We start from the raw sequence: 24,455 nt of genomic DNA, 5'->3' as shown, positions 1-24,455 counted from the left end.
ATGTGTTCTGTAGAGCTTTCAAGAAATCTGCTGTGATTTGTTTCAGTGACAGGGAAGGGGTCAACTGGGAAGACTTGCACTGTAGGTGTGGGCCACGCCAGTCAAAAGCTTGTTGCCAGTTGATGCCATTCCTCTGATCCCTCAAATGTGGCCACAGGGTTGGCACGGTTGGTTGTCCAGGTGATGGCTACCGTGGAGACAGAGGGCCTGACCAGTCTTGGCCCACACCGTTACACCGACTGTGCCAAGTTACCGTCAAGTGAACACTAAACGGCAGCGACGCATACACCGCCTTCCTCTGCTGTAGACCGTGAGCACATGTCGTCAGACCCGGGAACAGATACACTAAAACGATGCACAGCAGAGAAATCAGGAGAGCTGAAATCAGATTTGCCCCTCTCAGATTTAACCACATCAGTTAAAACCGTACTGAATTATCTGACCTGGCATCAGCAGAACAGGGGTGCTGATTTTGTTGTTTGTGGGCTATAAGCTACACAGAGAAGAGATTTGCAGAGACAGCCCATAACATCTCCCTTGGAACCAATGACTCAGATATGCAGATGTGTTTACTTCTCTTCAGTTTCCCACCTCAACCAGCACACAAAAGACAGAGGGAAATGAAAGTGCCTGATAATGTCTTTAAGTGTTTCATTTATATATTTATATGCTGTTATAAAGAACTATTTTTTTTTTTTACTAAAACTTAGACAGGCACATCAAATGGGTTCTTTGCCTCTTCTCTCTATTCCCTCCCTCCCTTCTGAGGGTATTCATCTTTTGTCTAATGCGTAGCGCTGCTCTCTGTTAGTTGCTTTCTGACACCATGCCAGCAGAGTCATCTGCAAAGGGACTCATGTAGGGATTAAAAACCATCAACAACTCCCCTTTAACAGAGAGGTAGAAAAAAAAAAAACAATGAAAAATAAAATACAAAAAATAAATAAATAAAATAAAATAAAATAAAATAAAACTCTAGACAGTTTTGAGAAAACTTGTAGAAAGAGAATGCAGATTGTCACCTGACCCTGAGGCAAGGCAGCCCTAAATATAATAAAGAGAAGACAACAGATGAAGACGAGGCGACACGACACGGGTAATGTGTTTTCTCTGCTGGTGTCGTCTGGCAGATCTGGGATGATTGAGTGCTGATGCCTGCCTGGGCCGCTTCAGAGAAGATCGTCTAAACTCCTGCACCCACCCCCACCCCCCAGCTCGTACGCACACGCGTGCACGTGCACGGCCTCTCTTGTGACACACACTGACACATGTGCACAGGCACACACTCAGCTTTCCTGTTGTCTGAGTGACAAAAACATCACGGCATATTAAATGTCATCATCTCAGCATCTCTTCATCTCTCTTTTTGGTCGAGGGAATATTTCAAGGTAGCACTTTAGTGCTGTGATATGTGTCCGTGTTTGAGTGTGGTTTTCTCCATGGTGGATGTGTGTCTTAATTATAACAGGGTTTAGTGAATTAGGGCAGGATGTGTAATAGACTCAAATTTGCATAATCTCTGTTGAATAAACCTTAGTGATAAACATGCGAGCAGAAAATCATGTGCTTACTCTACTGTGTGACTTCAGAAAAAAACACACACACAATGGCATGTTTGTGACAGTAATCTATAGTGTTTACCTTTGTGTGTGCAGTATTTATTTATGATGTATTAATCTCTGTATATTTTCATAATCACTCTGTATTGTGAAATTGTCAGCAGCAGATAGAGACAAACAGGTGCTGGCTACAGAGGAAGTTGATTGGCCTGAGTCCATGATGCATTTTCCCAAGGCTTCCACGCCCCTGCAGCTGTCCTCCAGAATATGAGAACCATGTGTGTGTGAGTGATTATGTACTAGTCCAGCAGTGTGAGGACCAGTTGGAGTTTTATACCTTGGTAGTGAGGACATTTTGGCCAGTCCTCAATTTCTGACACACCTTTGTCGAGTTGTTTGAGGGTTTAAACTTGGTTTTAGGGTTCTGGTTAGAATCAGGATGAGGTTGGAGTCAGAAATTAAGTTGTGATGGTTAAGATTAGGATAAGGGGCTGGGGAATGTATTATGTCAGAGTGTCCTTACAAAGATAGCTTTACAAACGTCTGTTTATTTGCAGTACATGTTTGCGGTTATGATAAATTCACTCCTTGCTGCTTGCCAATAAGCCACATGGACAAAAGTTAAGCACCAAACAAAATTTTGGAACAATGAATAAAAGTAATTGTACCACCAGAAATGTAACAGCCTTTAACTCATTATTCGATGGGGGACTGATTCAAAAAAATTCTCAGAGTTTGAAAGAGCCTGACCTGCTTATGAATGAGTTTCCCTGATGTTCAAAGTGAAGTCATATAAAATGTTTGGGGGGCTTTTGGCTGTTTTGCTTGGCAGAATGTTTTGAACTAAGCAGTGACAGCTTCAACCCAACTGAAGAGTCTACTTCGACTCGCCTCATTTCTATCGGAAAACACTTCTCTTTTTCCCTCTCCCTCCTTCTTTCTCTCTCTCTCTCTCTATCTTTGCCTCTCTTCGTCACCCTCCTCTCTCTGAAGCTGCAGCTCACTTGAAAAAGAAATGGGAAGGAACATGAATAAAAACTGAAGGCACTTCTCTTAGATATGTCTCTTGATGCGCTTCAGATCTGTAAGACTTCATCACAGGGATACTCGCGGTTACTCTAAGAAAACTGAAGGACTCTGACTTCCTAATCTACCGTACAAGACCTGAATTTGAGAATGCAAAGCCTTTTTACGACAGCCTCTATTTCCTTGCTCACAATTTTGATCTTTTCTTTTAGGTTTTGACTTAGTGATGGACAGGTAGATGTATAACGTCACCCAATCAGTATTTTGCTTCTTAATTGGAATGAAATAATGAAAACCAGGGACAGTGTTGTCTAAAGAAAGACTCTTGCTCTTGATCATTTTATTCTCTAGTCTATCAAGAAAAATTTCACAAGGAATAAAATTCAGTACTAGAAAAAAACAGAGGAGAGTTTTCTATTATTTGCCTGCCTCACTCTGCAATTGCACATCCATCCATCCATATTCTATACTGCCTATTGCGGGAGGCTGAAGTCGAGCTTGGGCAAGAAGCAGGGTACACCTTAGACAGGTCACTTCAGACAAGATAAACATTCAAATGTAAAAATAAATACAGCTTGAAATCACGGCAAAAAATTTTTTTTTTTTCGTAATGTAAGATAAAATTGGGAAAAGAAAAGATTTTCTTTTTGAACCTGGATCTGCACCAAAGCTCTTATCACCCTGAGCTGGATTCAGGGCAGACATATTGACTGATGCTCCAGGCATAATGAAAACATCCCCTCTAAATTGAATTTGATTAGATATCAACTATCAGCTGTCGTTCCCCAACAGCAGAGCAAATGAGCCACCAGCAGCGTCCTGTCTCTCTCTCTATCTCATTAATCACAGTCTTAAATTCAGCAGGTTTGACCTCACTAAATGAAATTTAAATTTCCTTAATTGCCCTTCACATGACCTTAACATGATTATTATCTTCTTTAAAACTGTAAGATGCTCTGTAAAATATATATTTTTTGAGTAATTCTGCACAAAAATGTTGGTTAAAGCAACATTCATTCAACATTCACATTCTGATGCGCTCCTTCATTATTCTTTTGTGTGGAAATTTCCTGTTTGAGTTTTGGTCTTATGTTATCTCTTTTTGTCTGCAGACATTTTAGGAAAACTAAAAAGAGGTGTGCTCATTAGACAAAATCCAGACCCTGCACCTGCAGTGACACCATAGCAGCTCATTTACACCAATATCCTCCCTATATATTGTCCAATTTAATGTGATGAACAAAAGAAGAGAAGCAAGGAATTTATGTATGACTCATATTAACATTTGGTGGGCTGGTGAGTGCTGGGGTACTGGAATAAATTTGGGAGAGTCACTTGGCCTCCAGCACCAGAGCTCTGTTTCTCATGAAGTGGCCCAATCACACTGTTCAGCCTCATCACAAAGACAGGAAACAGCACCCCCTATTGGAGAGCAACAGCACTGCTTTAAGGGGCAGCTCAAAAATGAGTTTTGACCTCAGATTTATGTCTAGATGACCTTTGCATTATGTTAGCTTTGTTCCTACAGTGTATTTTTACCCATGTGGACACAAAACAACTCAAAACTCTGTGACCCTTGAAGTGCTTTTAACCGAGTGTCTTGCTAATAATTGTCACTTTCTGTTGCTGAAAATAACAGGATTATTCAAGACCCCAGTGACAATGTGTGAGACTGAGATTTCTATTGTTCCTCTTGTCTCTTGCTGTCGCTGCAGCTCCTCGTCCCTCCCTCCACTCCCTGAACATCACCGAGCCAACAGATTAATTAGACAACTGATAGTAGTGTTCTCTCTTAGTGCTGGTCCACTGAGTTTTGTTTTTCTTTTTCACTTCTTGTAAGCCTCTAATTTCTCTCTTTACATTAACAGGGCTTATTTGATGTGGTGACCCAGGGGAAAAGAAAATTAAGTCTTTTCTTTCTCCAGAGGGGTTCCAGCTTATCCTGAAAAATCGAGTTTACCTCATCCATTTGACGAGGGAAAATATTATACTAGGCAATTTTGTTAGGCAATAAAGATCCTGGATATAAAAAAAAGTTGCATTTTAGTATCGCTTTTGCAAAGTGGTTGTTTATACTGCACAGGCTTACAGATAATGTTGCAACAGTCTAATAAAGGGTGTTTTGTAAGAGCAGCCAACGCTTCATGTTCTTCCATTGAACGTCTGTCAACCCTCTCTGGACACAGGTCCTGGTTGGTTGCCTTGGAAACGAGCATATGACTACGGTAGAGCTAGACGGAGTATAGGAAAGGTAAATCACACAAGGACCCTCTGGTCAACCTGATAAAGTGTGATGAAACTCAAAGGCCACAACTCTGCAACGCCTGCGATTCAAGAGAGAGAAAAAATGTTTCATTTCTAAAAGCTCTGAAAAGAGTTGAGCACAATGGAGCAAATACTGTGTTGCTTTCAGAGCATGTTTTAAAAGTGGAGTAATCAATAGAGAAAATAGAGAATAGATTTTCTTCCCATGTACAAACATATTCGGTGTAGTACACTGCAAAGATGCTGTGCTGTCTGATTTGCTCCCTGACATTACTTTTTTTTTTTTTTTTTTTGCATACACAAATTTTTATGCACACCTTCTGCACTATCAATATCCTAATCCATGCATTAATTACATGAGTGTGAAGTGCGAGCCATACTTTTCTTCCCGACACTCCTCACCCATTATGCATGAGTCCAGGTCTGGGGCTCCACACTTTTTATCTTCTTTGAGGAAGCTGTCAGGCCTAATTAAGACAACGTGCTTCTTATGAGACTGTTTGGATAGCCGCTGCCTTCATACCCCCAGCCCCATCTCAGCCTGCTATTGGTGCTCTGTATGAATCATGAGGTACCTACATACAGTATATGTAAATATACAAGCAACTTGCAGTGGAACAGAGATTATATCTACTTTTCAAGTTTTACAGTAAATAGCAGACACTTTATTACTCTACTGTCTGAGTGAACAGCAGAATTATAAAAGTGGAAGATTTTGAGCACAGCTATTACATGATGCATGTAGAGTTGATACCTGTCCCTTATAATATGAGATTGTCTTGTTTTTGTGTGCACTGTGACTTGAAAATGCTCCTACCAGTTGGTGGACGCAATGCACATAATTATTGTCAGTTTATCCCCCCCAGCTCAACTCTTTCATGGCCAAGCAGACGAAGACAGATGCCAAAACAGATGAAAATACAAGCAAATATTACTAGCTCTGGCCAAAGATGACAATGATCAACAGGCAAATAAAGTCTACATCAACCCAATGATAATTGCATGGAGTCGTGTTGTTGTCAGCACATGCTGAAGAATCGGCCACATCTCCTGCTTTTATTGGATCAACGAAACTTCAGGCCAAAGGCCCCAAAATAGCAACTCAGGAGAGGACACCTGGTTTGGTCCCATTCTGTCTGCTTAAAGGTAGGGATATTTTTCTCATTCAACATATGTGCTAAAACTTTCCAACTTGTTATATTACATTTTCTGTGTGCAGCTCCTGCTTTGTGCTGCCAACTTAAAAGCCTGTAAAACATACAACATAACTCATCGCCATGTTGTTTGTATGTGTTATTGGGCTGCTTTGGTATTGTGTGTAATTATTGTGTGTGTTTGGTGTCAGCCAAGATGACACATCAGCAACAGGGTGAGCATATAGTGGAAGGGCATAGAGTGGCCTGAGCAGCATAGAGGGGATATGTATATTTGCTGGTGACACAGCAGATATACAGTACAGGGCTCTGTAGAGCTGCTCCAAAGGGCATAATTCATCACAGCCGTGAAGAAGAAAAAGTTGAGCTGGGGGGATAAACTGAGAGTGTTAGATGCAGTGGAGAAGAGAGTGAATAGAGGCATGGGTAGAAAGAATCAGATTACCATGATCTTAAAGGGGAGGGGAGGATGACACTCATCCGACCTGATTTAAACGACAGAAGCGTAAGGAATGAAGTCCTCGGTTTGTCTGTCCCCTGACCTCACTGGGGAGTGACAAGTGTGTGAGAGGGGAGCAGAAGAATCGGTCATGCTTGGAGTGAGATGGTGCCTAATCGTGCAGAGGCTGGGACTGAGTAACTGTGACTGGGTGCATTCGCTGCTGAGCGAGGGGCAGAGAAAATCTGAAAAGCTAAAAAGTCATAATCAGGTTTTTTACGCAAGCAGACGAGTGCGCTTTACACGCGGGCCGCTCGGGGCTGTGCGTGATGAGGCCCGTCAGCCACTTGTGGTCCCGCTGATGTGACACAAGTCATTTCACCTCAGCTCCACTCTGCTCATACATATTCACATGATGGTAATCGCACCATGCTCTCTCTGGCTGATGCCATCTCTGGAAGTGTAGCCAGTCTGTGAAGGTGGTTGACTAGTCTTATGCTTTACCTATCTGTCTAATGTTTTTACTTTTCATCCTCAGTTCCAGTCATTTCTGTTTTGTACCACTGTCTATATTTGTCTGTTTTCAACAATCAGGTGCTGTAGTTGTATCAAACATGGGTGAGAACAGTTTTATCTCTACAACACGAGTTTTTGTGTTTGCAGTTGAAGGGGCCAGATATTTTACCTTTAATGTGTGTAGTTTGTTCATTTTCCTGCCTTTATATTAGGTGCATTCATGTGCGTGTTTATGTCTGTGCAGTTAGTCTTAGATTATTGATCTGACCTGCCCACAGCAGGCATTAAAGAGGCTGAAGTCGACAGGGAGAAAGATGGAGAGAGTGATGGATGGTAATAAAAGGAGGAGAGTAATGTGAACAATGTGGAACATTTAAAAAAAAAAAAAAAAAAAGAGAAGAGAATGGGTTTAAGGATTTAACTAAGAATGTACGAATGAAAGCTTTAGACATTTTTATGGAGTTGTCTATGCCTCATCACTGTCTGGTCTTATCCAGTTCAGTTACAGCTGCTGAGGAGAACCAGAGGCAGAAAGCAAGACATGGACACTGAGGAGGACATGGTAGATGACACCAGAAAACGCACTAGTGACGCAAGGCAAGGCAAGGCAAGTTTATTTATATAGCACAATTCATACACAGAGTAATTCAAAGTGCTTTACAGAAATAAAAGACAGGTTAAAAATACATAAGCAAGAATAAAAAATAAAAAGGCATGCCACCACTTTGTTACCATATTTGCCCCTTATGATATCGACTATCGGACCACGCTGACCCATATTTGTGGGTCCCCTACTTTCAGTTTGTCCCATCCCTGATGGACTAAAAGTACCTCAACACAGACTATCTGTGGAGACGATCCTGAGTCCCGGACTCTTACGTCTAGGATCGAGTAGACTACAGCTGGAGGTTCCAAAGCCTGTGACTCACACACACACACACACAAACACACACAATAAATGTATACTTATAAATCCATATAGCTCTACTATACAAACACAAACGTATTGAAGGAAGTGGCTCGGAAATATCAAAACAACCTTGGGGAGTTTGTGCTCGCTATGAACGCTATGTGCCTCCGCTACATGGGCTCTTTATAGCTCTCCTATTCAATCAATCTGCTCTCCACTCTTTCATCCATTAGTTTGGTCTCTCGCTCTCTCTCTCTCGCTTTCTACATGTTATTTGTGTCATTGTACTGTTTATCCTGTTCAGTGGGCATCGTAAAACAGTAGGGAAGACACGCACACACAAACAGTCACAATTCATGTGAGACCAGGCAGTGGAAATGTCACAATGTCACCAGCATGATGGTTTATTAACTAGATCTACCTTACCGAGGGGAACAGCAAATGAACAGGTTCTTTTCATCAGCTACAGTATGAATCATACTGTGATTACATGCCATGAAACAGATGTACATAAAAAAAAAAGCATATTTGAATGTCCTTGCCAGTAAAAGCAAGTGCCGTTCTACACAGTAACTCCTTGACACAGTGCTGTATGCTCACATCCTACAGAGACGTGTGTGTTGTGAGTTGTTTGTGAGCACAAACTTATAATGCACTGCTGTCACAGGTGGTCCACCAACTGTGCATCTTCAGTATTTAATTAGATTCACAACCCCAAAATAATGTATTTGTGGATCAGAAATAGATGGAGATCAAGTATAACTTAGGGGCTAATTTTAACACTTTTTTTTTTAATCCACATCTTTGAAATCATCACGTTCTTTTCCACTTCCTGCAGAGCTTGTCTGGTGGTTCGCAAATTAGTATTATTAGTCTTATTAACTCAGGGTTTCTTAGGTGATTAAAGTGATACTTCACCCACAATTTATTTTAAAACTCTCTCTCCCCTTCTTACTGTGGACTTGGACGAAACGAAAGTTCATAGTTTCCTCATTGTTGGAAAGTTTGTTCAGCTTGAATTCAGTTGCTTACATTAGATTGGAATGATCGCTCATTTTCATTGTGGGGATCAATATGAATATATAAGCTTCTCAAATCACTCCTGCAGCATAATCCACCTCTCTACTGCCCCTCTCAATACCAAATTTCTCTATATAGTCCTCTTTCATCACAGTATAACTAAATATAGTCCTCCAGACCTTTGAGAAAGCAACAATATAACACAATTATGTATTTTGCCTTATTTGGTGAAAGTAAATAATCATTATTAGAGCATATTGAGCATGATAATAAATAGTGGTTGTAGTGCAGAAGTGGATTCAGAAGTTTATAAGGTCATTTCTTTTGGTAAGATTACAACAATCACCAAGACTGCAACGTTGTGCACTACTGATTCATTTGCCTTAAATGGACTTTAGTTTATCAATTTAACAACACATTTGGGACACAGTGACACTTTAAGGTCAGCCATTACAACTTATCTTTCATTCTTCCTCATACTTTATCACTTACAATGCTAACGTATCTGACAGATGACAGAGGAAGGCTAATGACTAATGGCACGTTATTGTTCCTTTGTAAAATGAAGGAGTAGATTCATTGCTACTAAAGTCAAAGTGTGTCACAGTGTGTAAGTGCAGGTTATGTAAAAAGTGTGTCAGCCATGTACATTTGAAAAAGAAAACAATGCCAAACTGAGCTGAAAACAGATATTGTACTGAAACTCAAAAAGGAGGAGCTTTGTAATGCCGCCGTATCTCCTCAATGTCAAAACTGACATGCTCACAAAACACAAGTTCTCGTTTTAAGTCAAACAGGAAATAGCCTGCACAATCCTGGGAACAAACAAGAGAGGACAGCGGTGCAGTTTGATTGGGCCGTGAACGGTCGCTGTTGTTACAAAGCACCACTGTAAGCTCCATCGATTATCAAAGGGCTCTGAGCTCAGATGGGGAGTCTACTGATCTTTCCCAAGCCCAGACATGAAAAGCCTCCAGTGACAGCTCATAGCCTGGGCTAGATCACTCCACTGTGCTGGGGGGGAGGTAATGGGGTGGGGGTGTGGGGTGGGCTTCTGTGGAGTCTGTTTTCTAACCACCTGCTCCACAGGCCGTGGTTTTGTTTTCTTGTTTTCTCTCGCTTAATGCTGTGCTCTGTCAGGGGCGACAAGGATGTGCTTTCATGTGAACTTGGGGCCAGCACCAACATGTGTGTGTGAGAGACACTTGGTAAAACAATGCAAGACAACCTTTTATTATGGCAATGCCTCATTACTTTTTAACCAGTGTAATCGTATGTGCTGCTCCTTATGAATTATTCACAGGTGAGTTCCCGTCACAAAATGACAATGGGAGATAGCAGAGAACTGCGAGTGAAAAAACAAGCATAAAAATAGGAGAAGGCATATGTCGAGAAAGTGATGCACTGATGCTTTTCTTCATACCTTCCATTAACTTAAAAAGACTTTCATGCAGAGGCCTTTGATTGTGTATGTGAGCCTACAACCCTGTCACGAAGTGTACAGCTGGGGCTTTCAGCATATGGATTGCACATTGTGAATTTCTTTTATATGGTACATATGGAAGTTACTTTCAACTTAATTAACCCAGTTTAATGTTAACCCAGTTTGAAAACTGGTGTAAGGTTTTAGCCCCAGTATGTTTTCCTTTCATCATCAGGATTTGGCAATGGATAGGAAATATAAAGAGGAAGAGAGTGTTGCTAAAAAGAGCTCAAAATGTCAGGAGCATTTTCTTTCTCTGCTAGACCACCTGAGATGATGCGCTGGTCCACTGAAAAGTTTTTCCTGCTGCTGAAGTGTGTGTGTGCGTGTGTGTGTGTGTGCGTGAGTGAGTGAGTGTGTGTGTGTTTGAGGCAAGGAAGGAGAAAGAAAATAGATGACACCTCTGTCACTGCTCTTTCCTCCAGCTGCACCTCACATCATTGCTTTGCTCACATTTTCCCACTTTAACTTCCTTGTCTTATGGTGACTAACCCCTCTGTTCACATTTAAATAAACTGGACTTTTATGAATCACTCTGCTGTAAATACCATATCTAGAGGTTAGGGAAATTTATTAGCTGAACTGAAACTGAAATCTAAGACAGGTTACGGTTTTATTGGTTCACACAGCTGCGTGGGACAATACCGACATTGCAGGTCTATTCATAGACTTTAGCTGACTTCATGGCTCCCCTGAGAGTCTGCTGGTGCTGTTACACACCCCTGAGGTTCACGGCTTTATAAAACATCCATGATCAATTAGACACCAATTAAACAATGTGTTAATGAGCTGCCTAATGACTTGACAGCCATATTTCCTCTGTGAGGTTTCTCAGCAATAGCTCAGGCTGCCTCCCTCGTGAGCACAACCGGGTAACGGGAGTCGTGGGTGTGCACTGGGACTTAATTTTGCTGTCAGTGTGTCTACTTCTCTTGACCTCTCCTCATTTGTTTTGTGTTGTCTGCGGATGTGGTAGGTGCATAAACTTTGTCTTGGCAAGTTGCTTCAGCTGTTGCCAGATCAGACTAATCAGATGCAAAACTGTCGAAAATAACAATTAAAGTCACCGGCACGTTGTTAGGTTTGAGTTGAGGCTGCTGTTACTGTGGCAACTATTTCATTCCTTTCATTATCTGTTAAGTGTTTTGTTGCTCGGCTGATGGAGTTGTAAAGAATCTGAAAAAACATATTGCAACCGTTTTGTAGTAGCTACCACTGGAATAAAATACAGGCACTGTTACATAATCTGGCCTACTTTGCTAAATGTGCTCCTGCATTGTGATATATCACATTATAACTCAGCGCTGCTAGTTCTACTGACCAGCACCTCCCACACAAGTTAAAAGAACCAGAGCTCACACAAGCTTATGTGACTCAGAGCATCGAGTGTGTGAGAAAGTAACATAAAAATTAAAGGTGTGTTTGAAAACCTCTAGTTCAACCCTGCTATTCTCTCGCTCCACTCCTCCACTTTCTGAGTCAACCGCCTGCGTTTCAAGGCTTTCATCCACAGAATGCAAAGTGAATCACGACATTTATATCATTAGATTTTTTTTTTTTTTTTTTTGCCAAACTTTGTTTAAGAAGTTGAAAATGCTAATGCTATGTAGGGGGAGAGAGAAAAGAAAGGGAGCTCAGAAGATGACCCACTTAGTGTAATTATCGCTAACGAAGAGACGGGAGAGTTGTGAGCTGGGGAAAACACACAGGCCTAAATGCGTTAAATTAATCCAGATAATTCAATAGGCGATGATAAAACGCCACAATCAAGCCCCCTCTGGCTCTAGTGTTTGACTGATAATGCACTGGGCTGTTTTATGCTAATAGTTTTCCATAACCTTCCTGTTGTCTGTGTCAGGCAGCATGACTTTGGTCGGTGCTCTTGCATTGTGTTTGTCTGTGGAAAGTGACACATTAGCATCAAAGCACATTTGCACACACACATTAACACACACACACACACACACACACACACGGGTAAATGCACCACTGTATATTGTCACCCTTGGACATTTCCTGAGCCTCATGTGAGATTCATACAAATGCTCTCAACCATGGCTTCCCTCTGGGTGTACGCAAGTGCAGCGTCTGAGGTTTAGTAACAAGATCATTAAAATAATCAAATTATGATAAGAGAGAGTCAGTCGTGCTGAAACTAGTTGTTTTGAGTCCATCAGAGGCAATGCTGTTAGTGTGCATCGACGACCGAGGGGAGGGCATCATCAACATTAGCTGACAGCAAGGGGAAAAGCCTGCGGTGGATCTGAGCAATAATAACATTACCGCTGCTTTCTCACAATAATAACATTGCAGGAATAAGAGAAAAGTTCCCTTTTTTGAAGTTAAGTGTCCTAGTTTTTAGCCTCAGAGCAAAACAATCCTCACTCATCAGATTGTGTCTTAATATCTTGTCAGAGAAGATGTCTGAGTAGCTCACCTCCTGTTAGTAGGCTGCTAGTCTGTTTCTGGAGGCAATGCAAAGCAGCATCTCCTCTATTTCATCAAGACAGAAAGAGAAGAAAGAGAGAGAGAGAGACTTACAATTGTCTTCAGAATGAATGTCTGCACCTTTATCTCCCATGCAAATATTTGTTTAATGAGAAAAATATTATTCCACCTTTAATTACAAATGTGTCTTTCCTCCCTGGTTACAAACATCTCCTTTGAGACGTTGTCTTATTACAATTGCAGTTTAATTTGAAAAGGAATTAAAGCAGCAGTAATTAGTTTATAGAGGAGTCTAATTGTCTTATTGTGTTTTTAAAAACATGGCTTCATCTCCTCTGGAACTTTGAAAGTAGGATAGTGTTTCCTCCGTACAGTCCCCCCTCGCCACCCCATCAACTTCTCTCTTCTGCCGCAGCTGTACAACAAAACTATTCATTTAAACCAATAATCTCCAAGTCATTACCACTTATCAAAAGGGCTGCAAATTAATTATGTTAACTGCAAGAAATTTTATTAGATCTTTAAATTTGTACACTTCATCAGTTCTGAGAACTCAGCAATTTGATTACAGTTGATTTCTTCCTATTTAATGAGGCAAGCATTTTTTTCCTCCCCTGTCCTTTTTGTCAGTTTCTCTTTTTTTTCATTAATTGGATTATGATCAATGCAAGCTTTAATGTTATGGAAAACTTAACCGAAGCCTGTATCTGCTATGACACAGTTTTGCTGTGGAAGATTAGAGAATGCCATATCTTCATTTGTCAAGTATCAAACTGTCTTTCTTTAACGATGTTAGAATAAAACGTTGCTAATCGCTGCTGACGAACGCACACTGCTGTTCTACAAAGATAATGAGTCTGCCAGAGTCAAGGGGAGAAACAAACAGCCCAGGAGAGAGGGCTGAGACGGAGAGGAGAGGGGAAGACGAAATATGACAGATCAACAAAACACAGTTAGTCCAAGTGCAACTACATACTGACAACTAATGCAAAAACAAAAAAAGTACAACTGGAGGGGAAAACACAGGGACAGCACAGGAGATGAAGGAAGGGGAGATATATAAAAGGGTGTGGAGGGGAGAACGTCACATTGTTTCAGGTTAGAGAGGTGACCTAAAAGAGCTGTGAGAAAGAACGAGAGAGACAGAGTCAGAGACATTACTGAGACACATGTCAACCACCAGGGGATGTAAGGTGTGAAAGAGAGAAACTGAGTGAAGAAGAGGGTGAGAAAGGGGGGAAACAGTGAAGAGGAGAGGCAGGGGAGGGAGGCGGAAAGGATGGAGACAAACGCAAAACACTTTGACAGGAAGGAACACGGCAAAGTGATCCTCCTCCATATGTCTCACGTGAAACAATGCATTTAATAACTCTGGCTTAGCTCTCCTGTTGTTTGCAGATATTTGAAAAAAAGGGTGTGACTGATGATTTATACCTTTCACATCTTAAGATGATTTATACACATGTAAAATGCACCTCTACACTTTAACCTTCTCCACTTTGCACACAATATGTCACAGACACATGCATGCAGACACACACACAAACACACACACACACACACACACACACAGGTGCTGCTGGGTGGACCATGGGGAAGAGGTGAGAGCGCTCTCGCTCCACTGAGTGGAAAACATGATCTTCTTACCTCAGCAACTTCAGATGGAAGGACTCAGTGGAAAGACAACTGTGTGTGTGTGTGTGTGTGTGCGTGCGTGTGTGTGTGTCTGTGTGTGTGTGTGTGTGTGTGTGTGTGAGAGACAGAGAGAGAGAGAGAGAGAGAGAGAGAGCAGAAGAGTTAGACTACAGACTGAGGGGGAAGCGAGATATAGACAGACAGAGCCTGAGATGCTCGGTCCTTGGCTGTTGTCATGGCAACATATTAGCAAGCCGTAGGGTAAACAGGTGTCTCCTTTTAACTTAATCAATCCGGCTAAATGAGCTAATCAGCACTTGTGATATGATCCACAAGGCTGAGAAGCAGTCGACAAGCTTCACGAGCACCCAACCTCGTCCTCTCACCAGTGTGTCCGGTGCGAGGCCCAACCGGGGTCAAATGGATTAACACGGCGGTGTGCCGTTCAATTGGCGCACCACTGAACCAGGAGAAGTTTCTCACCAGCTAATGCTGTTTGTGTGTATGACCACCCACCATCGTCATTAGCATCTGAGAGAGAGAGAGAGAGCACCAGTTGTGCAGATTATCACAGCCACACGTGCTATTATCATAACAGTTAAGATAGCTACGCCTTCGCTGAATGGATAATCAGCAAGGTATTATGTGCAGGGATAATAGCACCGTGTGAAAACTGGAGACGCACTCTCAGCTCACGTGCACGCACAACCGTACCAATTATTACATGCGGGGTTCATGCTGCATTTCGTTAAAACTGTGTTCTGCCGCAGATCTGATTATGATAACAACAGAGTATCTTGTGATGATGATTATTAGGACGATTGAAGTGATGATGAGAGAGTTATTTCCAGGGCCGAGCTCACCTTTGTTTGCTCAGCCGTTGTGTGCGTGCACAGTGTCAGTCTGTGAGAGAGAACCTGAGTGTGGTTGTGACAGAAAGGCGTCTTTCCTAATGAAAACCATTTTATGTGCGAGAGAGACATCATCTGTCACATTTCACACAAAAGTAGCATTATCACTTTAATAATACAGCTTGTCCTCATGGCTGCAGTAGGTAGTTAAAGTGTGAAGATTATTTCACTTTGCAAACTGTATAAATCTGCGATGACACACCTGCGTCTCTGGGACTTGTAACTAATGTTAGCAGTTGTCATTAGGAGAGACTTACTACTAATTATCTCATCACTGTCTGTCTCAATGGATTCACATCCTGCTAAGAAAAAGAGAGAACCTCAATATGCGTGCAAGTCTTTATCACCTTCAGTCTCTATGAAGAAGCTGCAGAGATGCTTAATAATGGCAGAAACATGACAGGGATAAAAAGTGGTTTGCAGGTGAAATCAAAGACAGGCTGTACAATTAAATCTGCTGAAATGAGAGGTTTGCTCTGCACCCGCGTCCCCCCCCCCCCCCTTTCATTTTAAGAGGGCAGCAGTTTTGTTGCCTTATATCTCCCTGCTGCTGTGGGCATGTACACATTATTAAGCTGATCAGGCCTCTCACCAGCACCAGACCTCCACCCCTCTTCTTCATCGCTTTCCCGCCCAGCTCCCCAGAGATAATCAGGGTATTACAAATGAAAAGTCAGAGCCATAAATCAGGAACCTCCCCTCCTCCTCCTCCCCACAGGTTCTTTCACCCACTCTCCTCCCCCACTTCCCTCACTACTTCTCTCTTGCCTCTGTCTAACCTGGACAAACTGTGGCTCTGACAGTCCTTCCAGTGATTAAAAGACACGGACACAAAGAGGGACAGGAGAGATACTGTACAAACAGAAAGGGAAGATGGACAGATGAGTTGGGGGAGGGAAGGGACTGAGTAATCCGGGATTTCCACTAGATGACGTCAGCAGTTGACCCTTGTCATCCAAAAAACTCACATCTGTGTCACAAACATTCCTGTGTGTGTGTGTGTGTGTGTGTGTGTGTGTGTGTTGCAGTCCTACATGACTCAGATGCAGCTGGTCGACCCTGTGCTGCTGAAGTGGATGTGCAGGGACAACAGAGGGTGGAGGAATAGAAAAAATAAATCCATTTTAGGAATTTTCATGTTTTGTAGGAAATAATTCATCAAGATATTGTAGAGAAACTGAAAACTGAATGCATGACACAGAAGCGCAAAAGTTAGACTAGACTTTTCACAAGGCCATGTTATAAAGTCTGCTAAATAAAACCCTCCCTCCCTCGACAAATGGAACATCAGACAAAAGTTGATGAGAAGTGGATGTGGACTAGGTGAAGTCCTCAGATGTCCCTGGCTACAGATGAAAAGCTGCTGCTGTTGTGTCAAACGGGGAGAGAGGGAGTGACAAGCAGTCTGATCCAGGTGTCAAACTGTACAGTACAATAACTAATAGAAAGAAGGAAGGAGAAAAGAAGAGAAGGAGGGAGGGATAGAAGTAGGGAGTGATGTCTCCCCCCTCCCCAGCCTGTCAGTCAGTCACAGAGGGGGAGAACGACAGGCCACAATGGGGCCCTTCAGCGCCTGGCTGAAAGTTGTAATTTAGCATGAAGAGCCATCGAGGGACGAGCCTAAATATAGCTCCACATATACATTGTGTCTTGTAGAGAGAATAGCAATTAACAGCCAATTAAATGAATGACTGGGGTCAGCAGCAGCAGCAAACTAATGGTGGGTGTGTTGCTGCGCTACCGGATAATCCAAAGAGACAAAGAGAGAGGTTGGGGAGCGAGAGGGGGCAAAGTACTCCATGTTTTCTCTTTTCTTTTGAGCAAGGCAGCATAATGAGATTTGAAGGGTGTAAGGGTTCCAATTATCTGTGTCACCTGAGCTTCACATACAGCGTGTGGCTGCCATGTAAAGCGCTCAGACATAGAATAACTATACTGTATGCATGTCATCGTGCAAGCATGCAGTCGAACATTAACGCTCACGTCATCGTCGCTGAGATGAGAAGGAGGGAAATGTGTGTGTGTGTGTGTGTGTGTTGAAACAGCGTGTTTGCAAAGAAATAGTTGCTTAGATATGTATAGTTGCACCATGTGTGTGTGTGCTGTGCTGCATTAATGGCGTCATTTCCCTGTGTGTGTTTGTGTGTCTGTGTGTGTGTGTATTTCAACCGTCGCTCCTGTCTGGCTTTGACTGGCCAGTAGATGACAGCTTTACTAAGTCACTGCAATAGCCCAAGTACAACAGAACAAGTCCCCTTCTAATTGCCTTGCCTTTGAAAAGGCAACTCCTCGCTTCAAAAACAAGGAGAGTCATTAACACCGCTCTGGCTGCCATCCTGCTTCCCCTCCTCACACCCCTTCTCCCTTCAACTAACCCCCCCCCCCCCCCCCCCCCCCCCCAAATAAAAAAAACGACACACAGACACACACACACACACACACACTGCAGCTGATAACACCTTGTTCAGAACCAGTGATCAAGGCAGAATCATCTCCTCCTCACCCCCATCTCCTCTGCAACTCCACCTGCGTAATTGCCGCACCTAACCTTTTCAGTGCTGCCTCCATTAGGAGTCAGCCAGCCAACCCAATTGGGCTGCGGGTATTAATAGAATCTCATTTCATGCCTCCATCGGATAAAACAAAGGTTGGGTTTCACCGTGCAAGTTTGATCTTATTACTGTGACTGCTGAGAAGCTAAAGGTGCATAGTGAAATAAAGGTGTGTGTGCGTTTGCATGTGTCTACAGGTGTCAACGGGGCCAGATCAAGGACGAGTGATAGCCAACAGGGTGAGTGATCATGACAACAGCCTCAACAAGTCTTCCAAATTAAACTGCAACATATATTTGTCTATGCTCTGTAACACAAGGCAGGCAGAGGAGGAAAACTTCCCTGCAGTGGCCCTGTGTACAAAAAAATACAGCAAAAGTGCCCTCTAAGGTGCCACTGAATGGAATCAAAATAAAGTGAGGCCAATACTGCTCTCTCTATACATATAAGCATAGTCTGATTTGATGCCTGTTTAATGATGTGATGCTTTAGTTGACATTTGGTTTGGTTTTATTTTTCTGCACAACAATGACTAAGATTTAGGAAAAGTTCATGGGTTGGGTAAAAATAAGTACCTAGTTCAGGAGCTTCGTCATCCACCCTGAGTCACTTGTTTTTTTTTGTTGGTTTTTTTTTATGGTCTAATTTTGTCTGTTCCTCTATGTGGTTTTGTAATCTATCCTGGATTTCAACAGAGGTTGAAAATGAGCCTGTACAGTCAAATAGACCCACACTGTGGTTCATGACCTTTCAGCACAGCAGCAAAATGAAACTCATTAGCGGTTACGTACTTGATGAAGCATTCTCTGAGTTAACGAATTCTTTATTTTGTTGTCAGTGACGCTTCGTCATGTTGACTTCCGTTAATTAAATCCCAGATTAGAGCCTGATTGTCCAGTTTGTTATTGTGCCACAGAAATCCGTTCCTGCTCATATTTCAAATTTATGATGTCATGTTTTGTCAAAGATCACCATAAATCGAGGATAAAGGTGAATTACTGCCCTGGCTCATTTTATTTTACTTGTCCTTTTTAGGCCTTTGAGCATTTGAGGGCTCTCAGGAGCTGAGTGCGAGGCTGCTTAAATGTCCTTTATCTGCCATAGCGCCTTTTGACATGCAGCCTTTTAATAGTGTTGTGGTATCATTTAGAGCCTCACCATGCACATGCTGTTGTGAGCTGCTTGTGGATGGGATGCATCATGGGAAATCTCTTTAATGAATGAAGACAGTATAGAGCACGGTGGAGCAAGCTTTCTATCTCAACAGTCACATCACTAACATACTGGGTAATGCATGGCCACATAGGCATTTAAAATGCCAGTTTTTTTTTATCGGGGTCTTTCCCTCAGTCTTTCTCTCTGCTTTGTCTTCTTGTTTCTCGCTCAGCGTTGTATCTTTTAGCACTGTAATCAAGACTGTGGCAGAAACTTAGCAGACTGTTTTCTAGCCTCAATAATTCATAGATGTGGGTGATGTGGCAAAGACATCTTTGTTCAGGGAATCCCTGGTGTGACACAAATTGATGGAGATCTATTAGAATCAAGCTCGTTATAAGGGAACGGCAGCCATTTACGAGGTGGGTGTGTGTGGGGAGGAGTGTAAGGGGGCACATAGAAGGCGGAGGAGGAGGGAGGGGCGCAGCAGGTCGCCAAAGTCAAGCCACCGACTCATTTAAAAAACGATCGACAATGACAAAGGTTTGCTTTCATCCATGGTTGGAGAAAGGAACAGCGATCATTATACAACATACGCATACACCCCCACATGTACACACACACAAACACAAAAAGACACATTCACACAGTTCAGTGAGTCTGCTAGCCTCAGCTCAAACCTCTGTAAATTAAAAGTCTGACCAGAAAAAGCATTTATGTGCAATAAATGCTTCACGTCCTGCTGGGCCGCTGTCTTAATTGGGAATTAATGAGGGGGCAGGTTGAGGTAGGACGTGAAGGCTGGAAGGCTGTGAAGAGAGCAAGTAAGTGAGAGACGGAGGAGGGAATTACCTTGCAACAGTATTATGAGTGGGAGGGATTCTCCTTTTGGTCCTGTTCTCTGGTGGACTGATGGGACAGGGATCTCCCTGGAAACAGCACCCCCACTTATGTGATCAAGACTTTTGAACAAGTGAAACTGACAAAAACACACTAACCTCAAGACCTCAAGCACAAGGTGCAGCAAAATGTTGCCTCAGCGGTGCCACTGATCTGGGGACAAACCTTCAAGTGTCTGCAATATGGAGGCTTTTCCTCTGAGTCATGGGGGTTTATTTGTGGCACTGCTGCAAGTCTGTAGGGGCTGCTCCATTTTCACCCATAATCTCTCATTTTCATTCACATCAGAATACATTAATGAGCAATGAGACCCTGCCATATACTTCATGGTCCAGGCCTTTCAGAACATACTAAATATAGTACGCTTTCCTTCTTTCTTTCTTTTTCCTTCTTTACTTCTTTCTGTTTTTCTTTCTTTGCCTTCGTCTCTGTTTCCACACCATCTCTGTCGGTTCCTTTCTCTCATCTATATTTATGTACTCCATACTGAAAAGTTCTTTTGCGTTCAGAGCGAAGTTGTGCGTGGCTCCTCACTGCAATTACTGATTAATTACAGGGAATTAAAGCAATTAGAACTGCAGAGATATACAATTAACGAACACACGCTTCATGACGCCACACACAGGCTGTGCAATCACTAGATTGCAATGCAAATACCTCTCTCTTTTAATCTCTCACACAGTTTTTCTTTTCATTTTCTCGCCCCGCTCCCCAGCACTTCTCCAACACGTACACCACAAATACACACACACACACACACACACACACACAGAGCAGGGTGGGGGCAGGTTTTCCAGTTCATTAGATAGTATTTAATTTGAAAACACCTCTGTGTTGAGGGAGATGTGAGTCCCCCTGGGGAATGAAAGCTGAAGCGGGTGTGGGAGGGATTCCTCCATCTGTCCCACTCAGTCCCACAAACTAGAGAAGGCAGACACCAACAGCTCCTCAGCAACCAGGAAGAAAGAGGTTGGCATGAGCTTTGTGATGGCGTTTGAGCTGACAAATATATATATACCAGTGACAAACAGCATAATTTTAACAATAAAACTGCACTCTTAATTCACACACACCCTAAAAGACACTCGCTGAAAAAAATGTTTGTAATTCATCACAGTAATTATATTTAAAGGTGAAGCCTTAACAGTGTCCTTAGGATGATTCTTGATTTGATTTTATAAGCATCATTTAAGAAGTGCTGCTGTGAACTCAGACAGGTGCTTGGCATCATGAAATTATAATGTAGCAGCTACATTTACCTGTCACTGGATGACAAATACAAGAGCTGGGATTTTACAAATACTTACGGCATCAGTCCCCTAAAGATATCCCTTTGACTAACTATCTAACACATTCTCATTTTCACATTTCATTTATTTATGAAACTTTTGGATTATATATTTTCTGTTAATTCATGTTAATTAATTCTCCCACAGTAAATCAAGGGTACTCAAACACACTTTTCAGAGGACCACACGCACAAAGTTGCCGCGGTGTCACGAGTCCAGAAAGGTTGGATTAAGCAAATCACATTTAAGTTACGCAAACTCCAGATCTGTGTACACTGAAAATATTTCTGTGTAAATGGCACCTTGTCTTTTGTTTACAGGTCTTTAAAACCTCAGCCAGTCAGGGCAGACATACTGAAGTAAGTGTCCACTGGTGACGTGCCAACACTATGACCTTTTCATTGTATTTATGGTTGAAAATATTTATACACTTCCCCCTTTTCTTGTCCAACTGATCATGCAGTTATTCTGCTGGTAGCGTCACATGATGACTTCAGCCTGTTCACTTTTGTGGTTCTTACCTAGACATGTTTGGTGTTAATGGTATATGGTATTTTACCACTTGCTACGTGGAAAGATTTGTGCACTCATCTGGTTTTTCCTGTAAGATAAAATAAATGATTATTCCTCTTTTCTCACTCTTTTCTTCCATATTAATCCACAGTCCTTTTCCCTCACTTCCAGCTTGTCTACATACCACCAAGTCTAATAATAATGTGTTTGTTTTACGTAATAATATTATTTGAAGTCTTAAATCCTAGTGCCACTGGGTTGATGACTTGTTTTTCTAACAATCATTTAAGAAGCCCTGCTGTGATGTCAGACGCTGGCCAAAGTAATGCAGCCAACACATGAAAAGCTTCATTAACGTGTCATTGGTTGAAAAACATCCTTCAGGTAACAGCAACAATGTAACAGAGAGTGAGTTACTGTTTCTCTGTTGTGACTTGACAACCAGGCATATATTCATTAACTGATTTAGTAAAAAATTCTATTTGCTTGTAAAGGTGTCGTGGTGTCTCAGCTGCCTCCCAGTGCAGCATGGGTTTTCTCGTGATGCTCTTTTTACCTCCCACACAAAAATTTTGTTAAGTAAGAATCTGAATGCGAATATGACTGTGAGAGAGCATTTGTCTATCTGTGATGGCCCTGTGACTGACTGGTGATCTGGTGACTGTGAAAAGGATTGAGTGGGTAGAGACTATAAATGAATTCTTGACTTTCTCACCCAGATTGGCGGAAATGTGATTGTGCAAATGTTTCTGAGGCTTTGCTGAGTGTGACTCAGAGAGAGTTAGTGCTGCAAAAACTGATTTCTATTATCTGTTCTGTTGGGATAATTTCAAATGCAGGGAAAATGGTGGCAGAAGCACAGAGGCACTTGAAAAAGAGAACATACAGTAGTAAACACACATTTCACTGAACTAATGCAGACATAAACTGTACTGTTATTGTACAGTAAATAAAAAGTGACAGCAGTAACTTTGACAGCCTAAAGACAAAAAGACAGATTTGCGGGTTGGGACCCTCATTGTCCCCTCTCTTGAGTTTCCACAACAATAACCTGCATTCACACTGAGCAGTGAATAATCTGAAAAGCAGAGAGATTGAAGGATAAACAATTTGTGTAAACAGAAGAATGAAAAAAACGGTAAAATAAATAAAACCTGAAGAGGAGAGATTGATAGGTGACAGGATGCTCCTCTCCTCCTCTGTCTCTGGTACTCAGAGTGTGATGCCCTGAAGCATTGCCCAAGGATACACCCCCCCCCCCCCCACCCCAACCCCTTTACCTTTAACAGAAAAGCGCATCATCTCTATCACTCATATGAACTTTGAGCTTTCTCTTTGCATTTAAAAACTTTTCTCACCTGCACAAATACGTCCTATGCATGTACAGGTATATATCTGAACAAAGCAATCAAATGTTTTAATTGGCTTACAATGATTTCCACATCAGGCCTTCAGAGTCTGTCAGAGTTTATACAAATGCTGAAATATTCATATACACTCATATTTTTCCCTTCACTTTTTGCCCAGTTTCAAAAAGAAACATTTTTCTGCACTTTAAAGTTTGCTATATTTATGAGGAGGGCAGGACGTGTCCCCACGGCAACACAGTGACTCATCCCATGGTCCCGCCGCAGAGAAGGCACGAACCACACATTCACACCCATTACAAACACACAGGGGATAAAACATGGTTGGAGAAAATGTGTCAGCAATCATGGAAAGAGGAAGCGTCATCATTACAATCAGCAACACAAAAGAGGTCACATTTTTCTGAAATATAAAATAAAAACTGATTATTTTTGAAATGTCAGTCAGTGATTATTGTTGTGGAGAGAGTGAAGGATTTCCCCTTAAATCTGTCTGAATCCTTTTTAGAGCACTCAAAAACAGACGAGAGGGGAAATAAAAGCAATCAGCTAATGGAAAAGAGTTCAGGTTAGAAAAAAAACAACAAATCCTGCAACCTAAATGACAATATACATTGTTTGCCTCATAGCACCCTTCTGCCAGCACGACTACCAGACGTCAGAGTAACAAAGTATGACTGACAAATGCACAGTATCCTGGTCTGACAGCCGGTCAAGGCAACATGAATATCTACACCAAATTTCTCGCCAAATCTTTGTCCAGTAGTTTTCAAATTTACAAATGTCAAACTGATTGGGGGGTAGATCTGTCATCTGGAAATGATGACTATCTGTACAAAATTTCATGACATCTAATTATTGCTGGCATATTTCAGTCAGGGCCAAAATTGCAGAATGACTGAATGGTCAGCAGAAGATGATATGCCTGGAGTTTGGGTAAAAATGCACCGAGCACACAGACAGTTAATGGAGAAATCAAACAATCATGTCATCTGCATTCTTACTGTGACCATCTGCATCGATCCCTGTAATGAGCCGATTTACATGAATGTTGCGGCATCACACGCACACCAGCAACAGTTCAGGGGCTAAACATGCCACAACTGCAGGTATGCAAAAAAGAATGACAAGAGGCCATTTTCATTCCTGATTTTCTCTCCCTTGTGATCTTCGCTCCTCTTTGTACACAAGCTGCAGAATACCTTAACTGTACTGTAAATGGAATACAGTTTACCATCCTTCCCCCTCTCCTCCCCTCCTGTTTCCCACAGAACAATTTAACACATAATGACCGCGCAGCCGTATACTCACAC

The 24,455-nt window shown here is 42.1% G+C and overlaps 1 long non-coding RNA gene across 1 annotated transcript; it reads left to right on the top strand.

Annotated features, from left to right (window-relative positions):
* The first annotated feature begins 21,412 nt into the window (after positions 1-21,412).
* On the top strand, positions 21,413-22,111 carry LOC113144709 (uncharacterized). The gene is made up of 3 exons (XR_003297187.1): positions 21,413-21,485; positions 21,583-21,621; positions 22,066-22,111. It is a non-coding gene; the product is annotated as an uncharacterized LOC113144709 (long non-coding RNA).
* Positions 22,112-24,455: the final 2,344 nt, after the last annotated feature.

Source organism: Mastacembelus armatus, chromosome 10, assembly GCF_900324485.2.
Source record: "Mastacembelus armatus chromosome 10, fMasArm1.2, whole genome shotgun sequence".
In the NCBI taxonomy this organism is placed as follows: Eukaryota; Metazoa; Chordata; class Actinopteri; order Synbranchiformes; family Mastacembelidae; genus Mastacembelus; species Mastacembelus armatus.
Note: the sequence above shows the minus strand (reverse complement) of the source record. Positions and strands in the feature narration are given on the sequence as shown.